We start from the raw sequence: 12,002 nt of genomic DNA, 5'->3' as shown, positions 1-12,002 counted from the left end.
CAATTCTCTGTCTCTACCTTACAATACTGACCTGACAATTATTTTCCCTACTGCCCTTCTACCCTCACAAAGACCCCAGCTTTTCTAACTCCTCCATGTCTTTCCATTCCTCTTTTCTGGCATGGTTATGAAGGCACTGGGTGCAGAAAAACTTTATGGAGACAGCAAGGGCACAAGAGTAGGGGAGGGCAAAGACCAAGCAGCAGCAGCTGACTGAATCCCATAGGACAGAGAGTGAGAACTCTCTTCAGCATCCAACATGGCCTGCCAATGGTTGGAGTGAGAAGCATCTGTGAAACTGATTGAAAGAGAAGTTGAAACAGCATTACAGTCAGTGACGGAAACAAACGAGAAAAATCAGGTAATCTTATTAAAGTAATCCTAGATTTCTCTCTGCATTTTGTTACTGATGGTAATTGCTTTTGAAGTTAGATTATCATGTTCCCGAGGACATTTATTGCTTTGCTTTTATTATATCATTGCAGCCATTCCATTAATATTCATATATTATTTGGACTCTAGAAGTGCTTACAGCCCTCAAGACACACAGAATGTGTCTCAATTGTTTATTCACAGTTAGCAGCCATTATGTTCTGTGGAAAGGGCTGGGGCTGTTAGCAAGGCTACCTGTCTGCACAGAGGCCACGTGGCAAGGCAGGCAGAGGAAAGGTGAACTGTTTCCTCCCTGCTAACAGTTTGTATCTGGTTGCAAGGTAGAGCAGAGCAGGGTGCTATGGGGAGCTCTATTCAGTACATGCAGAGACTGTGAGAGCCTGAAAGTAGCAGAGAGCAGACTCACAGCCAAGTCTCAGAGGCAATGAAAGGAGTGAATTGTTTTTTGCCTCAAGGGATCACGGAATCTGCTTACTGTAACCCCAAAAACAGCATATTGCTTAGCCGTTGGTAAGAGAGAGAGAGAGATGCATCTCTCAAAAGTCATTGTGATAGGAGAAGGGGAAATGGTTTCAAACTAAAAACAGGGAGATTTAGACTGGATATAAATAATAAGTTTCTTACAATAAGTGTGGTGAGGAATTGGAATAGGTTGCTCAGAGAGGTGGTGGATACCCCATCCCTGGAGACATCCAAGGTAAGGCTGGTGGGGTTCTGAGCACCCTGATCTGAGTCTCTGTTCATTGCAGTGGAATTGGACTAGATGACTTTTAAAGGTCCCTTCCAACTTAAATGATTCTAGGATTCCATTATTGTAAGTCACTAAATGTGCTGGACTAAAGGCAAGCCTAGAGGAAGAGATCCATCCTGAGAAGATGCTGCAAGAAGGTAGAGAAGTTTGTTCATCAACAATCCACCCTTAATTGGGCTTACCTAGCATAATTAAGCTGCTTTATTTCAAGACCTACCCTGTTCTGCACTGCAGTCTATAAAACCTAACATTAGTGAACCAAAGCCTCAGGTTTTTTTTGTTTTGTTTTGTGTACCCTGTATCAGAGCAAGGAGCAGAGACATATAACCAACTTAGGATCAGTCATAGCCCTGGAATAAGACAGGGCTGAGATTAATTTTGTACAGTGCTTTACACAGTGAAAAAGTCCTTGTCTCGAAATTACAACTCAACACATTATAGAAGCTACCATAAAAAAATGAGGAAAATCTAATTAAGCCACAGGGTCAGAACAAATCAGGAAGGAAATAATGGTCACAGTGAATTAAGAAAAGAATAAATTGAGGGTGGGAAGGGCAGAGTGAAAGCCTGTTTTGACATCCAGAGGACTAAATTAGGTTTCTGTCCTGAAGGATCCCCAGGAGGACTGCTGCCACTAGGCCAGACTGGTGCTAGAAAAAGTCTTTCAGGGTGCAATCACACAAACAGCATTGTCTCCTTGAGACCCCAGTGTGGCACTAGGAGGATGGGTGAGTAAAGGAAAGGTAGATTTGGCTGTACATTAAGAAATGCAGCTTTCACCCTATTTTATGTTTCATTACACACAAACGAAGTCTGACGATAGTTTACTTAGACTTTGCCCTTCTTCAAATGTTAACCTCTTCTTGCCACATCAGACCCACACACAGCCTCATCTTCTACCACATTTTTTGCTGCCTTAGTTGTATCTTCCTCTCACGTTCCATGCCATAGCTAATCTTTCTATCCCTCTCCCAGCATCTTGGCTAGGGTTGAGGGTTATGAGCAGAAGTGTTTTTGAAATAAGTGATGATTATTTCATTTGATTTGATATTGCTGCTACTACTCTTAGGGTTTTTATTAGCAATATTGTTTCTGTAAAAATACATCGTGGCGGGCTAAGATTAAAGGGTCTCCTTAGAACAAGATATAAAATGTGATAAAATGTACATTTTCCCCATTGGTTTCTATAGCAACACTCTTCTCTCTGCATTCAGAAAGATCAAAGAATTTGCAGGGGGGAGATGAGTAGCATTGAGCTGTCCTAGATCCTTCACTCCTCCACCTCTGAGCTCTCACAGGAAGTTCTCCTCCCTTCAGTTTCTGTGATGTGGAGAAACAAAGACCACCAGCCAGATCTACGCTGCCAACCACTCAATATGTCTGGTAAAGCTGTGGGATATCCTGTAACAGATAAGAAAGTAATTTCCATGTTATTCTTGTAAACTGAAGCATCGCTTGTAGCACAGTACCTTGGGGAATCATAGAGACTGGAAAGGACCACTAAGAACATCTAGCCCAACCATCAAACTGTCTCCACCATGCCCACTGAACCACATTACTCAGTGCCATATCCACCCTTTTCTTGAAAACCTCCAGGGACAGTGACTCCACCACCTTCTTGGACAGCCTGTTCCTATAAATACGTATCACTGCTATAAACCCAACTTCCATATCCAAGTTTAGAGCTATGAGATTTTCCCCACTTTTTTCTTTCCTGTGTCTTCGCAGGCTGCCATAGGGTACAGTCAGAGCCTGAGACTTCCTGGAGATGTATTTTTTTTGGCTCTCATGACCATATCAGTCAAAGACCTTTCCCTGCCCCTGTCATCATCGGACATCCACAGCAAACAGAGCTGTCCTGAGTCCCAGGCACCACATTCCTAGAAAGTTATTGACTGTTTGAAAGGAGGCCAAGGACCAGCAAGAATAAACATTTTATGAGTGTAGGGGGATTGACTTGGGTAAGCCTTGAAAGAAGTCTGAAAGGGATAATTCTATGCCACATAGAAAAACAAAATCTGAGAAAGGCTGGTTGGAAACCCCTAGACATGTTCAAAAGATGGATAAGACAGCTAAGATAGCACATTGTTTGAGTTGGACAGCGGGATATCTCAGTGGAATCAAGAGTACTAAGTAGGAAGTCATTGGCAAAAGAGCAGGGCAGACTTTAGGGCTATGCAATCTCTTCGCAAATTTTCTAAGAGATGTCATCAAAGTCCCATTGGGAAAACATTGGGAAAAAAGTACTGATATCTACATAGCCAATACAGGTAACTCAGTGTTGGCAGTGAGATGGACTGGCTGAACCAGTAGAGTATTCTAACCCTAACACTTCACTTGTTTCTGGGATGGAGACTGATCTAAATTCTGCTTCAAAGCAATTTCCCAGATCACCCATCCTCACTGCAGCATCCTGACCCTCCATGCAGAGGGTAAGTAAGTTGCCAGTCCCCTCCAGCCAGACCACTAACAATAGAGACAGGGCTCTTTACGTCAGAGCCTGTTTATTAAACCATTTCTATGAAGATCTGGGACTGTTTGCAGCAAAGAACTCCTTCAGCAAGCTATCCTTGAACAGTTCCTTGCGTATTCGTTTATTGTTCAGAAGTATTCGATGAATGATTTATGCAAAAAGTGTACTGTGCTGTAGCTGGGATGGATAGCTGAGATTAGCTCAGATTAAACATAGAAACAAAGAGGGATGAGGTCACTGTGTTTCAGGACATTTAGTAGCAAAGTAAAAGAATTTAAATGGAAAAAAAACACAACAATTTGAATGTGTGTCCTCACATCACTCTGTCCTAGAGGGAAGAAAACTTCCTTTTTAGCCCCTTATTCCTCCTCTCCAGGCTGCTGAAGGACTATAGTTATTCAAAACTGTTCACTTGCAAGCTTTTGACATTCAGCAGTTAATATAAAACAGTTCACAGATGAGAGCACTGAATATTTTAGCTTGGTTTCAGCAATATGTCAAGTCCATATTTTGAAATTAAAAAAAAAAAGAGAGAGAAAATAAGCTCTACAGTTGTAGTTAATATAATGGAGAGATAAAAAAAAAAAAGGAAATTTCTGACTCCAAGAAGCAATGGCTTCACACACTGAGAACCAATCTGGAAAACTACAGAGATCTAAGATGGGACTGGTGGTCTTTCTGTGTTAGACTGGGAACCAAAGCAACACAGAAACACACTCCCAGCAGTGAGGCCAGAGCCTGCATTTCAGATCCTACTAGCATGAGGTTGGATATTATGGAAAACTTGTTCTCTGAAAGAGTGGTGAGGCATCAGAACAGGCTGCCCAAGGAGGTGGTGCAGTCACCATCCCTAGAGGTGTTCCAGAACCATGTGGATGTGGGACTGAGGGACATGGTTAGCGGGCATGGTGGGGATAAGCTGATGATTAGACTAGGTGATCTTAGAAGTCTTTTCCAACCCTAATGATTCTATGGATTAGAGCAGAGGCAGAACTCACCTAGTCCCTCGCAACCTTTGCAAAGCTCCTAGAAGCCTTGGGGTTAAAGTATGTTCAACTTGCTAAAATACATGTTAGATACCAGAGGTTTATATGCTGTTCTTTGAGACAGCTCAGAGGAACAGCCCTACAAGTCTCCAATCTCTTTACATAAATCAGCATCTTCATTTCCCATCCCTGACACAGGGCCAACAGCACTCACAGGAGAGCCGAGAGAGGATAAACACCTTCTAGATTGCGAGGCACTTGGGTACAGCAGTGATGGATAAACATGCTACGGGCTGAAGAGGCAGACCAGAAACAAATATCACCTCAATCAGAGCCACACTGTGGCAGTGCCAGCTACACAGGAGAGCAATTACATTTTGCATAATCCCTGATTTCTGCACTACCTACGGTCTTGTTCAGCTCAGCATCCACTGAGCTGGCAATTCCCAGGAGCCTCAGGATTAAAATTACACACCAGCTTCCCCCAGCTCTTCCATCACTTCCTACCTGCGTGTTAAATGGGAGCATGCTGTAGAAAGGTTTGGGCACAAGGAGCCTTGGACAGACACGCAGAATAAGCTCTTCTTTTACCCTCTTGCTGCTGAAGAAACAAGTCTCAGGGAAATGCAACCTCGTTAAATGCAACCTGGGGGGTTAGAAGACAGCACAGTGAAGATCAGGGGGCATTGCTTTAGGCTGATCCAAGGCAGAATGTCTCATCTTTCCTGCCACAAAACAGTTTGTTCCTTGCTGGTTGGCTTGCTGCCAAGGTAATAAATACAAGTTTCTAAAAAGGAATAAAATAAAAAGGAAAAATAAACACAGAGCAATGACTTGTTCTGCAAATTGACAGGAGACCTGCCTGAGGCAACGGACAAGGGGTGACAGGGATGAACAGCTCTCTCGTGGAGCCTTAATAAAGAGTGGATCACAGCTCTTCACAGATACTCTTTATGAGATGCTGCCATCTGGGAGAAATCCAGATTGGCAATTATCAGAGAGAACAATTCCAGCTGGTCACAACACTGCCAAAGCAGAAATTATCCCTTTACACAATGGCACTGACTCAGACCACTCACAACTTTCATCAAGTTTGGGGCAGTTACACAAGGGTCTGTCATTAGTCATGGTGGTATTTGTTTGTGTTACGGAACCCTGCCCACAGATCAGGACCCAATTACACCAGATAATATACAGATACAAAACAAATAAAAAGTCCTGATGTACACAAAAGCCAGGGTAGAATCTCAGTTATTACCTGCATCTGCTCTACCCATCCTGTGCTACACAGCATCTGTCCTATCCTATCATAGCTATCTACCTCTTTCCTACCAGCATCCTACATGGAAGCTTGAGTGAAAAGGAGCTGCTGTATGCAATGCTAACCCACCACTTTGCCAACTAATATGAGAGCTGATTACTTCTATGGAGATCTTGTAGCTACTACATTGAGGTAGCAGCAGCATCAAGACCTGGTCTAATTTAGTAGTGCTCTTCCTTCAGTTGGAAGCACTGAGACAAAGAAAGCGGGTGTAAGGGTTATGTACTATTTCCAAAATGTTCAAGAAATTGATAATTTCATTATTATTCCTGTGCTAAGAGGTGATTATTTGTAGTCTTGCCAAGGAGAGATGTCTTAGGTAGAAGCAAATTGTTTGTGCCATGTACATGGTCCAGTGGCTGTGCATGAGCAGTTGAGACCCAGCTCCAAGCTGTGCTCTGTGACAGTCAGTAAGCTACCTGAAACATTGCTGTCATAGAATCTGGGTCTGGGCTGGCTGAGGCAGAGGTAGCTATGCTGGCACTGCCAAGCAATGACAAAAGCCTGCTGACTGCCCTGTCCTTTACTGATCAGCTGATGCATCAAGGGACATCTGCTTCTCTCCTGCCTGTGAGCTGCTCCAGGACTTCCCATAGCTCTCAGAAGAAAGAAATGGGTAATACACTCCTAAGAGCAGGGCATCTACCCACCTATGAAATACAAATTAAGCTACGGCCTGCAGATCAGGAAGAATTTTTATTCACTTTGAGATTTAAAGTTGAAAACAATGAAAAAAAACAGGGAGAAGATGGAGGCTCTCCTCAATGGCCCACACAAAAAGCTGTTGTGTGCCCTTGAGCTTCTAAAGACAAGCAACTCTGGCACAAGCTTTGGCAGAACACTTTGCAGTATCATAAAATATCCTTTCTGCATGATGGCTGGATAAAGGTTTTCCATCAGAAGAATGGTAAAACTTTTCCAGATGATAAAGATCCCAGCTGATAGAGAGTACCCCAGCTGTAGCAGGACACTTCAGTGTGCTAGACAGCAAGCAGATGAAAAAGATGTAAACGTCCTTGAGTGTGGGAAGAGCCTTGTACAAGTTTTTTTATCCCTTCTTAGGGCTTGAGACATCATCAACACCACATTTTTCTCTTGTCAGAAAAGAATTCCACCAAAGAGGAAAATTTATGAAAGCACCTCATTAATTAAGGAGCCTTGAGTTTTGCTGATTTTTTCCATGAGACTTTAGACTCTGAATTGACTGTTGAAAATGAGATAAGCTTCGGCTCGCTTAAGCACTTTCTCAACTTTATCCAAATTGGTTGCTTGAAGAGGGATCATCTAAGGACTCGGATTTATCAGGAGGCAATGCTGTTCTGAACCAAAATTCCACTCAAGAAGAAAACTGAAAAGATAAGTAATTTTGCATGAGAGATGCTTGAAGTGGGAAAGTTTCATCAGTAAAACTAGAATTGACTGAGAGACCCTTCTGCTTTCCCACTAATTTACATTAGAAAAAAAAGATTTTGCTTAAAAGAACTGAAAAAGGGAGCACATACCAGTGATGTGCTGCTACACAGTGACAAGTTCTCCCAGCTTTCCCTCCCCCTCCCACTGGTATCACAAAAGTCACAGAATTAAGACTGACAGGGACCTCTTGCCCATCTGTTCCAACCTCTGCTCAAGCAGGGACACTCAGAGCAACATGCCCAGGACCACTTTCAGATGGCTTCTGAAGATCTTCAAGAAGGAGAACTCATAGCCTCTCTGGGCAACCTGTGCCAATGCTTCATCAGCTGCAGAACATAGTTGTATTCTGTATGAACTGTGCCTAAACCACCAGATATTCCCCATCTTGCACATCATCCTTCATCCTCAGGTTGTCATCAAAATCCACATGTTGGTACAGTCAGTAACGCAGTGGAGCCTGCTTCATGGCTTTCCACACAAGATCTTGTTCAAGGCTTCTACAGATGTTCAAGCTTGCACAGATACTATTCTCAGATGCTATTCCCTTCTGGCACTTCTAGGAAGGTGGCTGTGGTGACACAGATTTTTTTGTCCCCAAAAGCGCAGCACTGTAACTCCTATTGCCACTCTCTTCACTGCAATCTATTGTGTTTCACCTCACAGTACCATCAGATGTCATTTCAATTCACAATAGCAATACACAAAAAGACAAGTGATTATCAGAACTGCAGGACTTGCCCTGTTTGATCTTCCTTTAGCCACATAAGTAATGGTACCAGGCAAAGCATTAGAAACTATACTTGTAACACTATAATGTGATGGAAAGTACAGTGATAATAGCAGGGTGGCAAGGTCTATGGCTGCAGCAAATGAGGACAAGAGCCCAAATGCAGCAGCTAAAGACACAGAAAAAAAGGGGGAAAAGCTGCTTACCTTCAGAAGGCCTCAGGTACATAAGGATCTCCAGCAAAATCCTCTTGTCTTCACTGCCAACCCTTAAATGAGGTCTGGGAAGGGGTGGAGCCAGGATCCACACCTTCTAGTCACTCAGGTGCATTGCATGCAGCTGAGCTCCTCTGGGTTGGCCCTGCCTTCCTAACAGGTGTTCAATCACTGTTTCAGGCCACAACTTAGCATTTCCACTACAGTACTGTAAGTTGAGACTAAAGGGGTCTTTCCAAATCTCCATACTTCAGTGCCTATCCTCCCTGTGTCCCTTCTACACATCAGGCACATGCTAGTCATCCACACTGTTTGCTCTGTAGACAGGAGAGTTGGGTGAATATTCTATAAGGGACTTGTGATGTGCTCCAAGAGATACTTTGTGTGTTCCAATAGTGTACATGGAACAAGGTAAGGTCAAGGGATGACAGGAGACAATCTTTAGGTTGCCCCAAAACACCTAAACTCCATTCATATTCTGGAGCCTGGAAGGGGCAGAAAAAAGAGTGCACAAAATGTTAGCAGGAACAGGCAAAAAGAAAGCTGTCACTGGGTGAAGTCTGTCCTCTGGGCAGGAAATATTGCTTTGAGACTGTTTTATAAGTTTTGTTTTCTGCCTATGCTCCAGAGGCCAGTTTCAAAGAGTCTGACTATTTTTAAAGATAAGCTTGACGCACTGGGAAAGAGCTTCTGTGACACGATAGGCTGTTATAGCCAGGAAATGGACACCCTGACCCAGGAGAGGCATTCCAGTGATGTGCTCCTGAGCTCAGGCTCTGGCTTTCTGCAAACTTCTTTCTCAGGAGGAGGCAGGAAAAGAAGAAAGCCTTTAGTTTCAACCCAAGTGAAGGCAATCCTGAGGAAAATAGGGGTCTCGGAAAAGCAAACCCAGATTAACAAAAAATGTGGAAAAATGTGGAAGTAGATGAGTATGTCAGATGCCTCAGTTAACTAACAGACTGATATTGCTATTCCTGAGGCTTGGAAGTTGACATCAGGTCAGCAATAGCTGGGCACCAATGAGTTACAACTTGCTGGGTTAATGTAAAATCAACTGTCCATGAGAGGTCTGTGCCTCCAAATCAGCTGTGGGAACATGTTGGCAAGGTGAGGCCATACTAGCATATGCCCAAAAAGCTGGAGGTACTGACTGTTGAATGTTAACCAAAGACATAGGAAATTAATATACCAAAGAATAGTTCTTTGATGCCTGATCAAAAAAAAAAAAAAAAAAAAAAAGTTGAACAGTGGGTAAAGGGGCAAGTTATCTCTTGGAAGTACAAATTTCAGATTTTGGTATTGAATCACCCATTCTGTCAAATTGTAAATTTCCTGTCACAGCTTTGGCCCAGACAAAGGGGGTCTTCCCAGAAAACTCCTTTAAGTCACATGGGGTTCAGCCATGTCAAGGAACAATTCTTAGTAAGGAGCTTGCAGGCAGCCACCCGGTTCTGGAGGGTAATGAGGTTAAATGGAGTGACTACAAACCATTTCAGCTGGTGTCAGTGCCAGAGAAAAAGCCTGCATTTAATTTTCTAGTACAGCCACAGCCTACACTACTACTGAAGGAAGGCAGAAAAGGTTACAAGGCTTGTAAATATATTTTCTGTAACCTGCCCATCATGTGAAACATCATCATCCTTTACATCTCTTCAAGAGAGTTGTGTCTGCCTTCTTCAGCTCGACCTCTCTTTATAAAACGCCCACTGGTAAATTAATGGAAATAAACTAGAACCAGCACAAAACTCATCCTTCTAGAAGGAACTGTGGAGAAACAGCAGAACATTTCTACATTTAGGTCTCTTGCCTGGCAAGAGAAAAGTGGTGGGGAGGAGGGAAGAAAGAATGTTTAAAATGAAAATGAGGAGGGAAAGACTAGGTTGCTGACTCCTACCATGCTTCAAGGGGCTCATGCCAATTTATGTTGCCCAGCTGATGCTATGCAAAAAACCTACATGTAGATAAACAAGACAAGTTGCAAACTTTCAGCTCCATTCATCTTTTGCATCAGAAATACTTGGAGCACAACAGCAATAAATTAATGCCAGCCCTCCTGCTGAGATAATTCGAAGTATCTTTCCCTGCCCAGCAGGGCCTGCTATTTCATGTTGTTTACAGATTGTTATTAATATGGAGGTATTTGCTCATTTAATGCGGGGAAATATATTAAAAATAATAAAAAAAAAAAAATAAAGCACTAAAACCCTTACCAAATTGGTCTTTTGGGGGGAAAAAAGCAATCCCTGTTTGTTCTTTTCTTCTCAGTGAACCATTAACTTCAATGAAGAAATGAAGAACTGCCACAAGCGATGGGCAATGATACAAAGGTACAGTGATAGATCCACTCTATTTCACCCTCATGTACCTATTGGGGTACATGTAAATTCTGAGTGAGGCTTGTCAGTCACCTCAGTGCTTGATATTGTACCTACCTCCCACACCACTGATTAGTGTCACTCACTGAATGAGCATGGAGAGCGCGGAGGCAGATTCTGCCAGCACTAAGAAACTTACTTCAAATCAAGTATGTGAAATACAGCCTGAGATTCATGCCACGTAGGTGGAGGGAGGAGGAGATAAAAACATCTTGGAGGACTCATAGCTGATTTTATTGTGTGCAAGAAAGAAATGATCTAATTTACTAAAGGGAAAAAAGAGAAGGTAAGTTGACTTCAGGAGCACCGTTTGATGTCCTGGCAATGAAATGGTTCAGGGTCAGGAGGTGGTGATATATACTGGGAAATTATGTTAGTTATGGTGTATCCCTTGTGAAGGCAGGTGATCAATATCCATCTGGCAGAGATAGCTTGATTGTCTTTGTGGGATTAGCTCCATGTGGCAGGAGCCCAAAAAGCTCTGCAGTATGATACATAGGCAGGGAAGGAAAGGGGAGGGAGGCTGGAGGATGATTTTCATGTCTGCATGTTGGCAGCCAACATCCTGGAAGCTCTGTACAAAAGAATTTTGCCAAGAATTGGTCTAAAGAGAGGTGACATCGGTGGCTACCAAAGGTGCTGAGTTGCAAAGATCTGAACAGGAATCTTGCCAAAGCTTGCCTGGGTATTGGAGCTGCAGTCACCATTCTGTGTAAGGGTTTATTTGGATGTTGCAGAGTTGGGAAGTGAGTTATGGAGGGTCTCAGATGAAATCTGGTTGAAGACAAAAAACAGGAATTAGACTAGATTAGCCTTAGACTACAGTGTGACAGAAACATCTGTGTTGTTTAGTAGCTATTCAGTGCAGACTTATGCAGCAAGAGGGTGGAAAGCCTTGTCTACAGTGGGACAGAGATCAGTTATATAATATAAGTTCCAGCTTCTGTAAAACTAGGCTACTAATATGGCTAAGACTACTACTAAGTAGACTGCTACTGCTACTAAGACTGCTAACACTCCCCACCAAACTCTGTGGGAACCCCAGCCACCTCACCTTCATGGTCCTGGTGGAGGAAATCAGCAGCTGAAGCTGCCAGACATCTCTCTAGCAAACCGCTGCTCAAGGCAGCTCTGCTGTGCTTCTGCCCAGATCCACTTCACTTTGCCTCTCCTGTGATGCCTGTGAAAGCAACAGCTTCTGTGTTATCCCAGCCCTTTGCAGCACCTGGCACATACAAATCCACCCTCTCCTTGGGGTTCTCACTACAACCCACAAAACTACTGCTACCATTAAAAGGCCATTATCTGATGACATAAAATTACGTATTACAACAGAGGCTGAATCCAC

At 43.1% G+C, this 12,002-nt stretch overlaps 1 long non-coding RNA gene across 2 annotated transcripts; it reads right to left on the bottom strand.

Annotated features, from left to right (window-relative positions):
- Positions 1-1,371: 1,371 nt before the first annotated feature.
- Positions 1,372-8,305, bottom strand: LOC101747256. 2 transcript variants are annotated; one of them, XR_003077789.3, is made up of 3 exons: positions 8,271-8,305; positions 5,111-7,272; positions 1,372-2,545 (listed from the first exon to the last, which is right to left on the bottom strand). It is a non-coding gene; the product is annotated as an uncharacterized LOC101747256 (long non-coding RNA). The 2 variants fall into 2 exon arrangements; XR_006932789.1 differs by having other exon boundaries at positions 5,111-5,249.
- Between the last annotated feature and the right edge of the window lie 3,697 nt (positions 8,306-12,002).

This window comes from Gallus gallus, chromosome 1 (assembly GCF_016699485.2).
Source record: "Gallus gallus isolate bGalGal1 chromosome 1, bGalGal1.mat.broiler.GRCg7b, whole genome shotgun sequence".
Taxonomy (NCBI): domain Eukaryota; kingdom Metazoa; phylum Chordata; class Aves; order Galliformes; family Phasianidae; genus Gallus; species Gallus gallus.
This window is presented reverse-complemented; position numbering and strand designations above follow the sequence as displayed.